Source organism: Cetorhinus maximus, chromosome 23 (assembly GCF_964194155.1).
Source record: "Cetorhinus maximus chromosome 23, sCetMax3.hap1.1, whole genome shotgun sequence".
Classification (NCBI taxonomy): Eukaryota; Metazoa; Chordata; class Chondrichthyes; order Lamniformes; family Cetorhinidae; genus Cetorhinus; species Cetorhinus maximus.
Genome location: NC_135901.1, coordinates 132,629 through 149,685, shown reverse-complemented (window position 1 = coordinate 149,685; position 17,057 = coordinate 132,629).

Below are 17,057 nucleotides of genomic sequence, written 5' to 3'. Positions count from 1 at the left end.
CTCACCAGTTATCGATATCTGTTTCAGAATCTCGCCAATTAGTCTTCCTCCACCTCTCCAGGTTCCTTCTGCTCATTTCGTTCTGCATGCCTGTCTGTCATTCTCTCTCTCTCTCTCTCTGCAATAACAATTTAACGAGCCTCGCGACCCAGAAACTCCCCAATAATCATGGAATTTGATTTCCTTCAGCTGCTCATGTAATTGGCTTTTGAAAGGCATGTTTAAATCTGCCTTTTCCACCCCCTTGTCTGATTGTGGCCTCAACGCCACGTTCCTGCCTGCCTCCTATAACCTTTGACCCCCTTGCAGATCAAAAACATTTCCAACTCAGCCTTGAATATGTGCAATAACACAGCCTCTACTCCTCGCTGCGTAGGAAATTATCAAAAAAACGCCTCTGAGAGAGGAGATTTCTGCTCAAATCTGTTAAATTGGGGACTTCTAATTTTGACGTTGTGCCCCCGGTTCTCGCTTCCCCGATCTCAACATTTATTCTCTGAGCCCCGCTGAGAACCGCATATGCTTCCAAAATATCACCTCGCACTCTTCTAAACTCCAGTGTGTATAGGCTCAACCAGGTCAACGTTTCGTCAGAAGTCAACCCTTTGATCCCAGGAACCACCCTATTGAATCTTACCTGAACAGCCTCCATGCAGGTATAATCTTCCTTGAATAATGACACCAAAATGTACAATGTACTTCGAATATGGTCTCATCAACTGCTTTGTGCAGTTGCAACATTCTACAACAGCCTCTCCCTTGCTCACATTTTGTGACTCGTGTACGAGAACAACCAGATACCTCTGTACTCTGTCAGTCTGTAGTTCCTCGCCAGACATTCCGATTTTCTATTCATACCACCAATGTGGACAACCTCACTTTTACACATATTTGGCTAACGCTCAAGGTAGACAGTGGTGTTTCCCAACGTTCAGTACTAAGGCCACTGTCTTGTTATATGGAAATTCCATTGTATTGCATTACTGAGTAAAATTTCAAAATTGGCCGGTGCTACCAAATTTTGAAATGCGTCACAACTGAGAATGATACAATAGGTTATGTTAGCAAGGGTTGGCATACAAGTCAGAGGCGGAATTAAATGTGAAGCATCTTAGCAGAAGGGTTAGGGAGAGGCAATATATACTAAGTCGAAGAGTTCACAGGAACAGCGGCTCTTCTGGGTTCATATGGATAGATATTTGAATGTGGCAGGACATATCCAGAGAGCAGTTAGAAAGGCACCGTCGATCTTGGGCTTCGTTAATAAAGGCATTGAATGCAAAAGTCAGATAATATGCTGAACATTTAAATAGATTTGCTTGGGCCACAACTAGAGCATTGCGCCCAGCTCTGTTCATCGCACTTTAGGGAAAATGTGAGGCTCCTGGAGATAGTGCAGAGGAGAATTATCAGAATGGTTCCAGATTATGATTTCAAGCTCCACCATTCCTCTAATTTTAAAAGGAAATGTTATGAGGGTTGAGAAAAATAAACATACAGAGCTAATGGGATAGAGCGGGTATATGGTAATGATAGATTGAGGGATAGGCCAGGGCATGAGGTTGCAGATTGCGCTGGAATACAATCCTGCTGCTCTTGAGGGCCCAAAGGGGCTTAAAGAGACCCGGTTGTTTTTGTATGGGGGGTTGAAGACGCCTTAATGAAACAAACCATCCTCCTCCCCAGGGCCAGGTTTCAGCAATGTCAGGGTTATATTTGAAGAGTGATCAATGCTTTCAAATCATGTTTGTTCAATTCGGTGAGCAGAAATTCCCAGTATCTAAAACCCCTTAATATGTGTAAAAGAGGTGGCATGAAATAAATTGTACGTCTTATTGCGTTTGCTGGCAAGATTCCAAGATACCCTACGGTCGTCAGTATCGGTGAGACAGTGTCAAAGCTTAATCAGGCGTTTCGGGAAACATGGCGAGAGCTTGGAATAGTCAGGAAGGCAGATGTGCCAATGGTGAAGTTCCTTCTTGAAGGCTTAACATTGGTGTGTAAATGATTCCTCACAGCTGTTCGCCCATTCGTTTGAAATACTTTAATGACCCATGTAAATATAAATCACCAAGTAATGTACTGCACTTTTAAGAGTTCATTTGTGAACTTTACAGACCTGCAAATCTACCAGATCACTTTACATTATCCTTCGGTATCCAGAGGAAGGAACTGGGACAGAGCTGCCTTCTACCAGGGAGGCAGGGTGAAGATTGAGGGGAATGGGCCTCTAGTCTCAGAGTTTCGGAGCATGAGAAGCGATCTCATTGAAATGTTTCAATTTCTTTGGGAAATTGACAAGCAGACATCGAGAAAATGTTTCTCCATCCGGATATGTGAAACAAAGGGTCATAGTTTCATGATAAGGAATGCGGGACTTGGATGATAAGAAAGTTATGCATTCAAAGAGTTGCCAATTTTTGGAATTCTCTATGCTAGCGGACTGTGGGAATTCAGTTACTGAGCATATTCAAGGTTGCGGTTGATGGATTTTGGGGCACTAATGGAATCAGCGGTTAAAAGGACGGAGCAGAATCCTGTCTTTGATATAGAAGTTTGGTCACGATCGTATTAAATGAAGTGCAGGCTGGAGGAATTGCATGGCCCTCCCTACTCCAATTTCTTATGTTCTTAAGGAGAAATCTGCAAAGGAAGGCGGGACAGGATTGGAGGGACTGGTCACACAAGACTGGCGATTACGAACCGGCTGTCGATTTTACATCTGCTACGATTTTCTTCATTTCACACATTAGTGAAACAGGATACAAACTGGTGACAGGTTGTTTAGAGCGCGTTTTACACCGCTGTCCCAGACCATTTTCACCCCACATGTCAGGGAGAAAAATGAAGAGATAAAAATATACATTTTGACTAGTAATCAAAACTAAAACCTGTGACTTTCCGACATTACTAACTTCACAATTAGATTCCTAAGATATTTTGCTGCATTCTTCAGCTCCTCTCTGAATTTTCTCTGGGTCACTGAATAAATACACGTGTTGGTGCAGCTCAGGAGTTGAAGCATGTTTCCACTTTCTTGGCGAATGAATTTGGGGTCATTGAAATTGGAACCTTCGAAATATAGTTCGTTTGTAATCTTTACATATAGGAAATTTACAACGTATGTCAGGATGAAGCTTCCCGAGATGGTAGAGATTTAAAACGATTGACTTTCTCCGGTTGTCCATCTCTGGATCACTCTGCTTCTTTCCGCTGCTGTGAACCGGGAGTCTCCTGTGGGCTCGACTGCCCGCGAGGATGTGCCTGACGGTCAGAGCATTGAACAACAGAATTAGGAGGAATGGCAGACCCGGATTTAAAATACGTGCAAACCAATCATCGGCTGTCCATGCGAGTGAAGTGTAGAAGCTTGATTTTATATTACAAAACCACGGCACATTGTTCATTATATAGAGTGGTTCATACATAAAGTACCAAGGAACACTTTTTAAACAGCTTAACGGGCAGACCGTTCCTATAATCACAGCCGCCACTCTCTCAGTGAAATCATTTGTTTTCAGCTTTTGGAAGCAAATGGCTATGTATCGAACAAAGGCGAAAGTGACGGTTAACCAGACAGAGCTCTCCGTGGCTGCGTAGATTAGCACGGTACTGAGAGTACAGGCTGGAGTCATGGGCATAAAACGGGAAAATAAATGCCAATAATCCGACTGAATATCACAGCGCTGACAACAACTAGGAGATCCATCACTGCCATGGACACCAGGTACCGAGTGATGCATTTGGAGAGACCACACCTTCCGCGGGATAAGATCACAATCGCCAACACGTTAACTGAGAGAAACAACAAAATTAACATTGTAAAGTTCAAGCAGGGACGTGAACGTTACAGGCTTTTGATACTTCAACCTCTTTTTTCGAAGACAACCAAATCAATGATTAATGTCTTTTCAATGGCATCTCTGTTTCAACATAAACAACACGGATAGGCTGCATTTATGTAGCGCCTTTAACGTAAAAAAGTGGCCCAAACGCGTCACAGTTGAGTTATACAGCAAAATTTGACATCCAGCCACATAAGGAGATACTATGTCAAATGGCGAAAAAGAATGAGAATGAGATAGGTTGAGGGGGCGGCTTAAAGGAAGAGAGTGAAGCAGAGAGGCAGAGTGTTTTAGGGAGGGAATTTCAGAGAGCATAGGACATAACAGCTGAAGGCTTCGAGGTTACTTGTAATTTTTGGCACTCAACTTTTTGATATCGCACCATATTAAACGGCATTTCCTCTAAATACAATAGACATATTAATTATCTTTCTGTTGTTGAAAGGTATACTGTGACATTGTTTAAGTTGGCTCATTAGGATTCCACGGAAGGATGTTTAGGAAGCAGGATGTGTCGGGTGAATGCAATTGGAGAAGTACCAAATGGTTTGTGTCTGAAATACTGCTAGCTTGGAGACGACATGTCTACGTTTCCACAGTTCCCATTCTGTTGAGGTGAGATCTTTATTGCCCTACGCTGAAAGGTTAAATAATTTAGGCTTATATTGTCAGGGATTTAGAAAAATGAAGGTAATCTCATGGAAACAAAAACTATTCTCAAGGAGCTTGACAGGATAGATATGCGGAGGATTTTCCCGCTGGCTGGAAAAACTAAGCCACCAGGGAACACCCTCGGGATAAAAGAGCGATCATTTAGGACGGAGATCAGCAGAAATTTCTTCATCCAAAGGTTTGTGCATTTTTGGAATTCTATACTCAGAGGTATGTGGATATTTCATTGTTGAGAATATTTCAGACTTGAATAGATGGATTTTTGGCGTCTCAGGGAATCAAATGATATGTGGACCGGGCGGAAAGTGGATTGAAGCCCAGGATCAGCCATGATTGCATTTAACGGAGGAGCTGGCTCAACGTGCCACATGGTCTTCTGCTGCTTCTATCTCTGGTGTTCTTGTACACCAACCTGTCTGATCTTCCCGAAAAAAGTCAGTAACACTGCAGCGAGAATGGAGCCATAAGTAAATCTGCAGCTGTAAGAGCACATTGCCATATATATATGGCATTACAGTGATCCGAGCAGGTCATCTCACATCGCCCATCTAGACATTTAAATCAAGTAACTTTCAGTAATTGTTTGGTGCTCAGTGCTGAGCTGTCCCTTGGATTGGATCAGAGATCTCAGATCCCGGTTGCTACCTCTAAGTGTGGAAGCATGACATACTTTAACGTTCTAATGACATTAATTAAATCAACAAATTGGTTTATTGCTGGTGTTCAAGCTGATATAATTTGCATTAATCTAATAAAAATGGGGCGATATTCATGGATACCACTTGCCTTTAGAGGGCATCAAAATAGGAGCGATAATTTTCAGGCCCTGTGACACCAATGAAGAGGCGGGGCTACAGTTTGAGGCCCAGAGCAATCGTTATTTAAGATAATTAAAAGCCGTTAGCCTGCGCACCTAGATGGAACCAGCATCATGTCCGTAGTTCTTCCCCCACTCTTCACCCCCCATCGGCCAAAAGGCAATTCAATGCCTCTAGGAAGTCAAACCAAGTATTGCCGCTGAAATTGTTCTTTTGGTCAATGCACATTGAATGAAGTAAAAATCCGGCATGGTTTGAATTTTGCTGGGAATCCCTCTCACTCTGAGCTACAGGAAAGAACAACTTTATCCCTGACATTTGCCTTCACTCGGTGAATTCTGGCGTTTGACCGACTGAAGTATGGAGCACGCCAATTGGTGGCCTGCAACCACAATGAATAGAAGGTTACTATGGTGGCCATGCAACTAAACCATTAATTCAGAAACCTTGGGCGAATGTTTCAGAGCCATACAAATATACAAATCAGGAGCAAGAAGCAGGCCATTCGGCCACTCTCGCCTGCTTCGCCATTCAATAAGGTCATGGCTGATCTGATTATTACCTCAACTCCACTTACCCCCTGCCCCCGATATCCTTTCAATCCCATGGGGCAGAAACCGATTTTGGCTGGAGATCCCCAGGGCATCAAACGGATATCCCAATGCAGCTCCCCGATTTTATACCTCGCCAACATCGGGAACGTTTGGTTCTATGTAAATTTCCCATTCATCACGTTTCACCTCGCACTGAACGGAATGCAAATTTTGCAGCTTATTGGCACATATATAAACATTGCCTATCACTAAAACCTTATCATGCTCAGTTAGAGCTGCACATAATGACAGACACATTGAATCTGTCCATTGTTCATTTAAACGCAGGTAGCTGCGCATGTGTTCAGCTCATGTTCCAGTGGTGCACGGCTCAGCACAATGCCTGACTCTCAAATTAACAGCGGATTAAATTTATCTTCCAGTTTCCCGGAACTACGGTGAGCACTCCAGCCCCTCCTACGCCCAGGTTTTTATTTATTCATTCAAAGGGTTTAGGCGACATTGGAGCACCAGCATTTATTGTCCATCACTAATTGCCTTTCAGAGGGTGGTGGCGAGCCGCCACCTACCGATTGAGTGGTTTTCTGGGTCATTTAAGAAGGCGGTTAATGTTCAACCACATTCCTGTGGATCTGGAATCATACATGGGCCGGAGGAGATTTCCTTCCCTGAAGGACATTCGTGAACTTGGTAGAGTTTATTGCGATGATCTGGTAGTTTCCTGATCACTATTCCTGATACCACAACTTTATTCCCAATTTATTTATTATCTCCATTTAAATTAAGTAGTAGAATTGGAACTCATGTCTCCGGGTCATTGGTTCAGGCCTCTGGGTCATTAATGCAATGATGTAACCATGAGCTTGCGTTCGCGGAATATAACCTGGTTCCCATGAGAGATCCATGTTAAACTGTAAATTCCTTTGCTCGGCCTCAACGATTTTTCTGCAAAGCGTCTGATCTCGGTTATCTAGCGGGAATTTTGTCATGTATGAAACAAAACAACAGCATTTCCTTCCTCCCTCAACCAGCTCTGGCCTGAAAAAATGTTTCAGGACACAGAGTAGCAAAACCACCCATTAGAACAGAGTTGCCGCACCTCAGTAGGAGTCGCTGCAGCAAGTAAATATTCACCTGGCTTTCTCATGAAAGTGACAAAGAGCTGAAACATAATTACTTTTGTTAAATTACTCGGTAATATAATGATTGACTTTGTAATTAAAAACATTTAACACCAGTGATTCTTCTGATCAGATCTCCGCATTGCTTTTTAGACTGAATTTAGTTCATAACTTCAGGGCTTTCGTTATAACAGAAAACCCACACTGAGGCAAATTAAAGGGCAATTTTAAAGCAGAATGGGAAATAATAATTGATGGGTGTAATGAAAAGGAGCCCAAACTCAAAGGGAAGATTACTATAGTGGCTATGCCACTGAACTATTAATTCAGTAGCCTTGGGTGAATGTTTCAAGGACATAAAAACATATGAATCAGGAGTAGAGGCAGGTCATTCGACCCCTCTAGCCTGCTTTGCCATTCAATAAGATTGTGGATGATCTGATTATGGCCTCAATTCCACATTCCCACCTGCCCCCGATATCCCATGGGGCAGGAACCGTTTTTGGGCTGGATCGAATGAGCCGCCTGTTACACACTCGGTCCGATTTCTACTCCCCTGATGTCAATGGACAGAGAACTGGATCGAGTGTAAAGCTGGCAGCCAGCTTGCTAAACAGCTCAAGGCCAATTTCACCCTTCAATCATTTCAAGCAGGTGAAGCTTAACTTCAAGCGGAAATGTGAAATGGCTGATAATGAACCTGCAGCTCATTCCACATCCCTCCAGAATTGTAATTCACCTGAAAACAACGGAACCATAATTCAAGACAGATATAACGCCGGCAATTGCTATTTTTAGACTATCACAAAGTCAAAATCTGCCCAAAGTTGGCATCGTTGGAAATGTATCCTCAAGCTCTTCACTGGTAGAAGAATAGCCGTGAACTATAGGTTTTGAAAAGGTTACCAGAATATTACCTTCCGAAATTAATCTATGAACCTAAACAGCCTCGGCATGGGATGGTGTAAAGGAATAGACGCAGAGTTTTGGGTGTTTGAGAGATTTCATTATTAATGCTTGAGTTTGAAACAAAGAAATATTAAAGCGATGGAAAGTTAGTATACCCCTGAGAAAATGATTTTAAACAAATACCAGGAGATGACTATGTCACATTGTTAATTGTCAATGACAGAACCAGCTTCATAAAACAGTGATTTGTCCAATCAATGATTTAGCCCAAAGACTTACCCAGAACTCCAATAGCAGCAAGACTTGGATAGTAAATGGCATAAACTACATCAGATATTCGGCCGTGCATTTTCTATGAGACGAGATGGTCTCTGTCGGTGACAGTTGATCACAGAGATTCTCTGTGATAAGCTCAAACAGACCCTTATTTACACTGTTGGAATTCTACAGAGAGACAATTAGCTTCCATAATTAGTTACAGTTACCTGAACAAACAAGTTCAGAAATTATTGTCCATGTTCTTTTTGGGAGGTGGTAGAATGTTGGGAGACACTTGGGAGACGATTATCGAGTTTTGGTGTCACATGCAGCCCAGTGTAGTTTTGAATGTAACTTGTTAATACTTGGGCAGGTCTAAAGTAGGCTTAGTCATGTGGAACGTTCATTTATGTGAGACACTGAAAGAAACATTGTTAGCCATTAGGCCGAAAGCCAGCATAGCTCAGTGACATGAGACCAGGTAAGAATCAGAATGACAGTGAGAGTCAAATACTGCTGAATGTATTGACATAATAGTAGTTAGACTCACGCACAACATATAGGATCCCCACACAACGCACATTATACTCACACAATGCAAGTTATGTCAGCATTAGCCAACGAATATCCACACAACTCAGAGCGTAATCTCACAACAGCAACGTGCATTTACACATGTTTAACATGTAATATAGCATTTTAAAACATTTTAAGTGTTACAAAGCGCCTCACGCGGGGACAATAAAACATAATTGGGATTAAATCACATAAGGAAATATTAGGATATTTTTGTACCAGTCCTAGGCTCCTTGATAATGATGCTATGTTCTTTTTCTGTGAATGTTTTAATTCATCCCCATTATTAGCCACTTCTTCCTTGGATATTACACAGCGCTCTGTCTCTGTTAGCATTCATCAGGCCCTATTTATAATTGTTTTCCCAAGTCCATCTGCTTTGCTTTATGAGGATACAGGGATAAAAAAGATCCAGATTGTGTTTATTACAACAACATTGCATTGAATTTATGGCACGTACTCCTCGAAAACTATTTTTTCTACTTTACGTGTTGACTGTACGAAATCGTTTTTAGTTATTGAAAATAAACAATTGCTTTTTAGCCACCTTACTGAATCAATGCGTTAAAAAATGTAACTTTCTTCCGATCCATATTTCAACCACTATTCATTCCTCCTAAATACTAAAACTTAGCGAAACAGCTCGAGATGTGCAGGGCCCCTCTTTCAAGGTCCGGGTCAAGCGATTTTCCAGCTGGGTGTTTTTATGCTGGGCGGAGTCTGAAGACACTCCGTGACCTCCTGACCTCGAATCAATGGGAGAAAGAGCCAATCACCGTGCTGTTTTCGTGCTGACAAGACTTTGCATTGAACCATTGAAAACCGGTGGCCAGGTTTCTGTGACGCACAGTCGGCCTTGTGTGTGTGTGTGTGTGTGTGTGACACAGCAGGCTGTGCATACCTGACTTGTATGTGGATAAGAAAACTCGATTTATACGAAAGGTGACTTCAAAATAAACATTCGGTCTGAATGGAGAAAAACGATGGGTTTGCACAGCCGCGAACGTGCGGACAATTCTCGCAGAGCGCCGCTCGCACTCCCTGTGTGGCAGAGAGGGAGCTTTCGCAGCCGCATTGAATTGCTGGAGCCGCAGCTTTACACGGCCAATTCACCAAGGAAATGAACCGAAACCCAATCTCCTGTTCTTCCTCCCTACCCTTCCACCAATAGAAACAATTTATTTTGATCTACTCGGCCCAGACCGACATGATTTTGAACACCTCTATCAGATCTATCCTAAACCTTCCATTCTCCATGGAGAACAAGCCCAGTTTCCCCGATCAATTCAATTAATTGAAGTTCTGCATCCCTGGGACGATTCTGGTAAACTTCTCTGCGCCCTTTCTAAACCATTCACCCCCGTCCTAAAGTGCGATGCCCGGAAGTGGACACAATGCTCCAGCTGAGGGGAAACCAGTGCTTTCCAGAGGATCAGTAGCATTTCCTTTCTTTTGGACTCTATTCCGCTGTTATGAAGCCGATGATCCCGGATGTTTTAGCATCACTTTCTCAGGCTGTCAGGCACATTCTACCATTTATGCCCAAATACTCCACATCGCCTTTTTGAATAATGGATAATTGAATGAATTATTTTAGCAGGAGTATTGTAGGCGGCTGGAAGTATAAAAAAATTAAAGGCTCCGAGGAGCCAGAAGGAATGTGCGAACTTGATGGGTTTAACGGCTTTATTCTGTGCGACAAAATTATAAGATCAATTACCAATACATTCGTGGAGATTAGGTGATTCCCTCCACCACCCCCCCCCACCCCACCCCCTTTCTTTGTGTGTGTGTGTGTGTCCTCCTTTCAACTTAATCCCGAAAATGGACAAGAAATTGAACTCTCTCCGTGCCCTGTATCACTATGTGTCTGCAATCCCTCCATGTTGAGGTTTTGTACAGCTCTCCGCGTGCTCTGTATCACTGTGTCTGTAATCCCACCATGTTCAGGTTTTTGTGCAGCTCCCTCCGTGCTCTGTATCACTGTGTGTCAGTAATCCCTCCATGTTCAGGTTTTTGTATAGCTCTCCGCGTGCTCTGTATCACTGTGTCTGTAATCCCACCATGTTCAGGTTTTTGTACAGCTCTCTCCGTGCTATGTATCACTGTGTGTCTGTATTCCCGCCATGTTCAGGTTTATGTGCAGCTCTCTCCGTGCTCCTTATCACTGTGTTTCTGTAATCCCTCCATGTTCAGGTTTTTGTACAGCTCTCCGCGTGCTCTGTATCACTGTGTCTGTAATCCCACCATGTTCAGGTTTTTGTACAGCTCTCTCCGTGCTATGTATCACTGTGTGTCTGTATTCCCTCCATGTTCAGGTTTTTGTACAGCTCTCTCCCTGCTCTCTATCACTGTCTATCTGTAATCAAACCATGTTCAGGTTTTTGTATAGCTTTCTCCGTGCTCTGAATCACTGTGTCCGTAATCCTACCACGTTCAGGTTTTTGTACAACTCTCTCCGTGCTCTGTATCACTGTGCTCTGCGCTGACTCAGTGCACAGTAATACACAGCGGAGTCGTTCAGTTGTAGTTTGGAAATCTTTAACCGCCCGATTTTCTCGGCAGGATCGATAGAAGCAGAAGTTCTCCCCCCGGCAGCGTTTCCTTTATTCTCCTCTCCTGAAGTGTGTCTCTGAAGCAGATATTCCGGAGCCTGGCCGGGAGACTGACGGTACCAGTGTACTGTGTACTGACAGAACCCTGAATATTCACAGCTTAAAGTAACGGTGTCACCGACAGCAGAGGTTTGTAGAGGCGGATCCCAGGAAATTATGGAACTGGAATCTGGAGGATTAAAAAACATGAACATTATCGTTTTGTTTAACCACTGTTTGTTCAGGTGAATTCAATCGCGTGAATGGCTCTGCTTTTTGCAGTAATTTTATTTGCTGGAAGCTTGTTTGAACCGTGTTCACTGTTATTGAACTATGATCAAGTGGGGAATGAGGTGATAATTTATTTTACATTGCGAACTCTTCCGATCAGGACTGCACTATATGAATTGGTGTTGGGGATAGATTCCATCCTAACTTTCAAACGGGAATTCCTCTCTGCCTTTTGCTCTATTTCTCTATGTTCTATCAACAGGGTCCTATTTTCTCCAGTTCAGCTTAAGTTCAAACGTGTACTATTAATTTAATTTTATTTCTTTAATTTCACATTCCCTTTAGTTCACATTTTGTTTCTACTGTTTGCGCTTTTTGCAATCGTGGGAACTTGTCCCAAAGTCTCTCAGTTGTCGGTTGGGTTCAGTCTGTTCAGTTTCTGCAGTGGTTTTGCTGTTACTCACTGGGAACTGCCTCTTCCGGCTCTCTGACAATTTCAATTCCTTCCGCCCATTGGTTGATTCTCTCCCCGGTTCACTGGGTGGAGTTTTCTCTTCGTTTTCCATTATAGAGGAAGAAGAATGCGGAAGAGGAATGGGCCATTCGACCTGTGTATATACTCAATTCCAACCTGACACAACCGGAATCTAATTGACCATTTCCATCCAGCTCCCTCTGTCGGTCTGTTCCGTTCTCCCTCCTGTATTTTCAAGTGTTCCAATAAATATATCAATACTATTTCCAACCACTCCCTGTGGCAGCAAATTCCACATCCTGACCTACCTTTGTTTAAAGTCATTTGTCTTAAATGTTTTATTTGTTCTGTTAATGACTGTCATATGTTGACGGCTATTGCTTTGGACTCAGCCACAAATGAACAATTTTCCACACTGAAACCGTTAATTCTTGAAAAGATTTCTATGGATTCTCCTCGTGGTTCTGTTTTCCAGAAAAAAGAGACCCAACCTGTTCAATCTTCCCAGAGAGTTGTGGATTGTTGCTGACTTCCTCGTTCAGAAGTGTAAGAAATCAAAGTAGAGAATCCAATCAATAGAAACAGGAGCCGCCGCGTCACCTTTCAAACCTGCTCAGCCATTGAGTAACATCCTGGCTGATTACAACCTCAACGTCACATTCCCGCATTCTCCCCATATCGCTGATACTTTTAGTGTCCGGAAACCTATCGAATATTGTCTTGAATGCACACAGATACCGAATACCCACCGCTCTTTGAGTTACAAAATGAATGCCACAGATTCATATCAATGGTTCTACTGAAGATATTTTTCCTCCTCAGTTCTAATGGATAACTCTTTATTCTGAAGCTGTGACCCCGAGTTCTATACTCCTCAGTCTGGGAAAACTCTGACCCAGAATCTGCCCTGTCAAAGCCCTTTAGAATATTACATGTTTTCATGAGATCACCTCTCATTCTTCTAAACTCTAGGAAATATAGACCGAGACGACTCAAGCTCTTCCCAATGGACAATACGTTCATCTCAGGAATCAGTCTGATGAACCTTTTTTGCACTCCTTCCAATGCAGATTGATCTCTCTTCTGTAAGGAAACCAAAGCTTTACACAGCATTCCGGACTGGAGTCCATTTCAGTCCTTCCCCCCATAAAACTCAATCGACACCCTGGGGTCGGATTGGACTTTGAAAGGCGCCCAGAAATCATCCAATCCTTCTCTCTCTTTCGATTAATTATTTGTTGCAGGTTCTAAATGAACATTCCCCCAGTTTATAATTGTTCCCTTATGTTCCTGTTTTCCTTTATAAGATTAATGCATCATCCTCAATCTCCCACTGCACTGCGTTGCTTAATTCACAGTAATCAGGGATACAGATAAATTACAGCAATCCCGTCTCTCAAGCACCTACATGCAATATAGATAAGTGTCTGCAGTTCCAAACTTTCACATTTATGTCTGAGGATGGAAAAAGAGGAAAGTGATTGGTTATATGAAGTAAATTGAAAGAAATGGCGGGGACAATGTCACTAATTTCAGTCACTGATTGTCCAAAAATAAAATTCCATCTGGACCCAGATCAGTATCTCATATATCGAAATCCGTCGTGTCATGTTCCTGCTTTTCTCCGGGTCAGGTATTGAACGAGCCGCTGCAGGTATCTGAACTGGCCGCAGTTGTGTTGAGTTTATTCACCCGGTTCCTCAGTCACATTGCGCGGCTCGGACTGCAATCTGCTGCCCAGGAGAGAGCTCTGTGACCCCGCTCCCGGGCTCTAAGGGACAGACAGAGCTCCCTCGGTCGCAGTGAACACCGGGAGTGGAGTCCGAATTGGCGACAATCTGCGCTCATTAAAAGCGATTCAGAGTGTGGCAGTCCGTGATGTTGTTAGTGTCCCCCATGTGTCCGTTAAACCAATAATGGTCCCGATTCCGTCAACTCCCACATCCCACCCAAACTCCACCGATATCAATAATAAGCTGACGGTGAACATTACCCGGGACAGTCAGTAACCCGACGGGGTTTGGAGTCACTTCCCGGCTGTGACAGTCACCACCGTTCTGGGTCCATCCACATCTTTGTAACTCACCACAGTGACACCGCTCTCAGTCTCCCCGGTACAACAACCAACGACACCTTAACCTGCCGGGAAATCAGCATCAGACAGTAGAGAGGTATTTGCTCAGGTCTCTCCCATTGCGAACTGCCCCATCCACACACACAGTGTTACAAGTCAATATAAAATCCTCCGGGCACTTGGTGAGATTTGGGGACATTAGTTAAACTGCGGGGACTGCGGTTCCCAGTTCCACCTGTTAGGCCAGGATCACATCTGGTGTTAAGGGTTTGTAACTGGGATCAGTCATTCCCAATCCCATTCATTGACAGGAATCACGGGAAAGACATCACCATCCGCACACATTCGGCATTTATAAAACTCCAGATGTTAAGGGCAATAATCCAATCTCGTTTTAAGATAGACTGTGGGGCAGACGGTGTGAGGCGGAACTGTGGGGGTTTAACTGCAGATTAACTCCATTTTTTCATTTGTATCTGTGGTAATCTGCAGTGAGAGTTTTTGTATGGCGGGAAGCCGAGGCCGATCATTGTGTGTATCTGTACTCAGCTTTACAGTAATAGTTGGCGGTGTCTTCAACTCTCACATCCCGAATTTCGAGCGAAAATGCCTTTCTTGCTTTATTCACCGACACAACAAATCTACCCCCGCTGGAGATCCGGTCCCGCTCTGCCCGGTCTGGGTTTGTCTGAAGAAATGTCCCCTTTGCAAGTAATGCCGCGAATTGAAAACACAGGTGATGGTGAGAGGCTGACACTCCTTCCTGGTCACCGCTGCCGGGGTCTGTGTCACTGATTGACTGAAGGAGCCTGGAAATTAAACAGAGAGAGTTTACTGGACCGAACCAGAGAACAGGGTTAAACCCCAGACAGTGTCTGTACTTAGGATGGACTCGGGCAGCTTTATATTGAATCCACCCAATGTCGGTTTGTTTGATCGGTACTCACGGGATAACCAGACACATAGGGTGAAAACAAGGAGGATTCCCATCGTTCTGCTGCCTGGAGCTGAGGGTTTATATGACGGGGAGCTGGAGACTGCAGTCCTGGACTGTACTGGGAGACCGGACCTCAGAGCTGGACTGAAATACTTCAGGGGGATCGAGTTAATTTGCACAGGGCAGTTCCGCTGAGATTATTGATGGGCCGCACGGTCCCCGGGTCGCTGGCTAAGTGTTGTGTGAATAAGAGACAGGTGAATAAGGTGTTGTGTGAATAAGAGACAAGAAAAGGAGACTGCAATTTTCTGACTCTTCATTTGGATTGTGGTCCGGATGTGAAAGCCCATCCCACAATACTCTGGTGTTCAGGGGTGGGGGAGGAGAGCTTTTCTTTCTGCCAGTTGTGCTGCCGCCTTCCTTTCCCCACAGCAATGAACTGGGAGGTCGGTGCATTGTTTGTATTCGGTGGTGTTTTTTTACGGTGGAATGTGGGCCCAGAACAGCAGAAGAATCCCCCCGTCCCGCTCTTGTTCCAATATTCCGGACATTGATTAACATCGCTCTAAACGGGTTGGCGGGACCTCATTTAATCTTCTGACCTGAAGGTCGGCGCCTCAGGCCCGGCATCTTCTCTGGCCCAGCAACTGGGGGCCAGGTTGCAATATGAGAGAGCCCAGTGACATTACCATTATCCTGGCAGATATGCACACCATTCACATAAACTAATTAGGAGCTGGTTAGCTCAGTTAGCTGGATTGGGATTTTGTGGTTCGGAATAATGCCAACAGCACGGGTTCCATTCGTGTTCTGGCTGAGATATGCCTGGGACCTGTCTGCTCCTGCGAGTGGAAGGCAGTGACAAACCACCACAAACCAAGCTACCAAGAAAACAACTCAAGACGAAGAAGCCACAGAAAATCCGCCCATGATCTGCCCTCGCGCAACGCACAACTGAATGAATACAAAGAACCAATTCTCCCTGACATTTGGTAAAATGCTTCCCGCACCACCTCTGTGGTAGGGTACATGTATAATGGTGTTTAAGTTTAAGCTTGTTGATTTCCAGGTTGGGGATATTGAGAACTTCCGTTTGCAGGGACACAGAATGAAACGATATTCGGAAGGGCAATAGACATTGGGGGAACCCTGTGCTTGTCGGTTGCTTTAAAGTTCACAGTCATTAACTTCTGTTCTGCAATCTCTTACCCAGCAACAGCAACACTCGACCGAAGAAACCCCGTGACAAGGCGGAGGTCAAAGGCTTCACAAAACTGACAGCGGAGTTCGGGAAAATGCCGCTCAACATTGCGGGCAGTCACCGAAAGGCCATTAAAGGAAGAAACGGAAAGTAAGAACGGAATCACGTCACACAAACATGGCCGATGATTAGACCTGCAGTCGATAAAGTTACTTTTTCTACACGTCCAGCTAATTGGTGAGAATTTTTTAAATGTAACTAAAGAATGCTGCTTTGAAAATAATAATGAGTGTAAAACACGTTTTAAATAAACATTTAAATGTGTCGTACAGTTATAAACCTATTTAGTATAAATAAGGAATTAGTCTAAACAGTATTAACAAACGCATGGCCTGGTGTAATATAAATAGAGGCAGGGGCAATTTCAGTAATCACTGAGGCAAGGCATGGAATAAAACGACTAGAGATGGCGTCGAGCGTAACGTAAACAGGGGTTTCATTTAGAGTGGTCAGATCAACGACAGGAACTATTGAAATCTAAACAGAGTCAAGGGAAGTGCGACATTAATTCAGATATGTCCCAGGATAATATAACCAAAGACATGGCCTTGTCTAATGTGCACTAAGATATAGACGATTTTAGTATAGTCTGAGTGCTGCACTAGCGCAATGTCAGCATATACATGGCCTCGTTTAATGTAACTTAAATCATGTCCTAATGCAGTGTAACATAGAAATAGCCTAGTGTAACATAAACCGTTACAGGGTCTAGTATATCAATAATTGAGACAG